The following is a 3,343-nucleotide window of genomic DNA, read 5'->3' as shown; positions in this document are numbered from 1 at the left end:
ATTGCCTACTTTCCAACTACCTGTTGATTCACCTTAAGGCCCCAAATTAGGGTTAGCAAACTCAGGCTAGAGTTAGGGTTAGAAAAACTATGGCATATCCAGACATCAACATGTGTTTTTATGACAGATCTGCTCCCCACACGGATGAGAAAACAAAATTCAGCATGCTTTAGTAGCATATTGCCTACTTTCCAACTACCTGTTGATTCACCCTAAGGCCCCAAATTAGGGTTAGCAAACTCAGGCTAGGGTTAGGGTTAGAAAAACTATGGCATATCCAGACATCAACATGTGCTTTTATGACAGTTTTGCTCCCCACACGGATGAGAAAACAAAATTCAGCATGCTTTAGTAGCATATTGCCTACTTTCCAACTACCTGTTGATTCACCCTAAGGCCCCAAATTAGGGTTAGCAAGCTCAGGCTAGGGTTAGGGTTAGAAAAACTATGGCATATCCAGACATCAACATGTTCTTTTATGACAGTTCTGCTCCCCACACGGATGAGAAAACAAAATTCAGCATGCTTTAGTAGCATATTGCCTACTTTCCAACTACCTGTTGATTCACCTTAAGGCCCCAAATTAGGGTTAGCAAACTCAGGCTAGGGTTAGGGTTAGAAAAACTATGGCATATCCAGACATCAACATGTGTTTTTATGACAGTTCTGCTCCCCACACGGATGAGAAAACAAAATTCAGCATGCTTTAGTAGCATATTGCCTACTTTCCAACTACCTGTTGATTCACCCTAAGGCCCCAAATTAGGGTTAGCAAACTCAGGCTACGGTTAGGGTTAGAAAAACTATGGCATATCCAGACATCAACATGTGTTTTTAAGACAGATCTGCTCCCCACACGGATGAGAAAACAAAATTCAGCATGCTTTAGTAGCATAATGCCTACTTTCCAACTACCTGTTGATTCACCCTAAGGCCCCAAATTAGGGTTAGCAAACTCAGGCTAGGGTTAGGGTTAGAAAAACTATGGCATATCCAGACATCAACATGTGTTTTTATGACAGATCTGCTCCCCACACGGATGAGAAAACAAAATTCAGCATGCTTTAGTAGCATATTGCCTACTTTCCAACTACCTGTTGATTCACCCTAAGGCCCCAAATTAGGGTTAGCAAGTTCAGGCTAGGGTTAGGGTTAGAAAAACTATGGCATATCCAGACATCAACATGTGCTTTTATGACAGTTCTGCTCCCCACACGGATGAGAAAACAAAATTCAGCATGCTTTAGTAGCATATTGCCTACTTTCCAACTACCTGTTGATTCACCTTAAGGCCCCAAATTAGGGTTAGCAAACTCAGGCTAGGGTTAGGGTTAGAAAAACTATGGCATATCCAGACATCAACATGTGTTTTTATGACAGTTCTGCTCCCCACACGGATGAGAAAACAAAATTCAGCATGCTTTAGTAGCATATTGCCTACTTTCCAACTACCTGTTGATTCACCCTAAGGCCCCAAATTAGGGTTAGCAAACTCAGGCTACGGTTAGGGTTAGAAAAACTATGGCATATCCAGACATCAACATGTGTTTTTAAGACAGATCTGCTCCCCACACGGATGAGAAAACAAAATTCAGCATGCTTTAGTAGCATAATGCCTACTTTCCAACTACCTGTTGATTCACCCTAAGGCCCCAAATTAGGGTTAGCAAACTCAGGCTAGGGTTAGGGTTAGAAAAACTATGGCATATCCAGACATCAACATGTGTTTTTATGACAGATCTGCTCCCCACACGGATGAGAAAACAAAATTCAGCATGCTTTAGTAGCATATTGCCTACTTTCCAACTACCTGTTGATTCACCCTAAGGCCCCAAATTAGGGTTAGCAAGTTCAGGCTAGGGTTAGGGTTAGAAAAACTATGGCATATCCAGACATCAACATGTGTTTTTATGACAGTTCTGCTCCCCACACGGATGAGAAAACAAAATTCAGCATGCTTTAGTAGCATATTGCCTACTTTCCAACTACCTGTTGATTCACCTTAAGGCCCCAAATTAGGGTTAGCAAACTCAGGCTAGGGTTAGGGTTAGAAAAACTATGGCATATCCAGACATCAACATGTGTTTTTATGACAGTTCTGCTCCCCACACGGATGAGAAAACAAAATTCAGCATGCTTTAGTAGCATATTGCCTACTTTCCAACTACCTGTTGATTCACCCTAAGGCCCCAAATTAGGGTTAGCAAACTCAGGCTAGGGTTAGGATTAGAAAAACTATGGCATATCCAGACATCAACATGTGTTTTTATGACAGTTCTGCTCCCCACACGGATGAGAAAACAAAATTCAGCATGCTTTAGTAGCATAATGCCTACTTTCCAACTACCTGTTGATTCACCCTAAGGCCCCAAATTAGGGTTAGCAAACTCAGGCTAGGGTTAGGGTTTGAAAAACTATGGCATATCCAGACATCAACATGTGTTTTTATGACAGATCTGCTCCCCACACGGATGAGAAAACAAAATTCAGCATGCTTTAGTAGCATATTGCCTACTTTCCAACTACCTGTTGATTCACCCTAAGGCCCCAAATTAGGGTTAGCAAACTCAGGCTAGGGTTAGGGTTAGAAAAACTATGGCATATCCAGACATCAACATGTGTTTTTATGACAGATCTGCTCCCCACACGGATGAGAAAACAAAATTCAGCATGCTTTAGTAGCATATTGCCTACTTTCCAACTACCTGTTGATTCACCCTAAGGCCCCAAATTAGGGTTAGCAAACTCAGGCTAGGGTTAGGGTTAGAAAAACTATGGCATATCCAGACATCAACATGTGTTTTTATGACAGATCTGCTCCCCACACGGATGAGAAAACAAAATTCAGCATGCTTTAGTAGCATATTGCCTACTTTCCAACTACATGTTGATTCACCCTAAGGCCCCAAATTAGGGTTAGGGTTAGCAAACTGAGGCTATGGTTAGGGTTAGAAAAACTATGGCATATCCAGACATCAACATGTGTTTTTATGACAGTTCTGCTCCCCACACGGATGAGAAAACAAAATTCAGCATGCTTTAGTAGCATATTGCCTACTTTCCAACTACCTGTTGATTCCCCCTAAGGCCCCAAATTAGGGTTAGCAAACTCAGGCTAGGGTTAGGGTTAGAAAAACTATGGCATATCCAGACATCAACATGTGTTTTTATGACAGATCTGCTCCCCACACGGATGAGAAAACAAAATGCAGCATGCTTTAGTAGCATATTGCCTACTTTCCAACTACCTGTTGATTCACCCTAAGGCCCCAAATTAGGGTTAGCAAACTCAGGCTAGGGTTAGGGTTAGAAAAACTATGGCATATCCAGACATCAACATGTG

Source organism: Paramormyrops kingsleyae, chromosome 5 (assembly GCF_048594095.1).
Source record: "Paramormyrops kingsleyae isolate MSU_618 chromosome 5, PKINGS_0.4, whole genome shotgun sequence".
In the NCBI taxonomy this organism is placed as follows: Eukaryota; Metazoa; Chordata; class Actinopteri; order Osteoglossiformes; family Mormyridae; genus Paramormyrops; species Paramormyrops kingsleyae.
The sequence above is the reverse complement of the archived record's forward strand: the minus strand, read 5'-3'. Positions refer to the sequence as shown.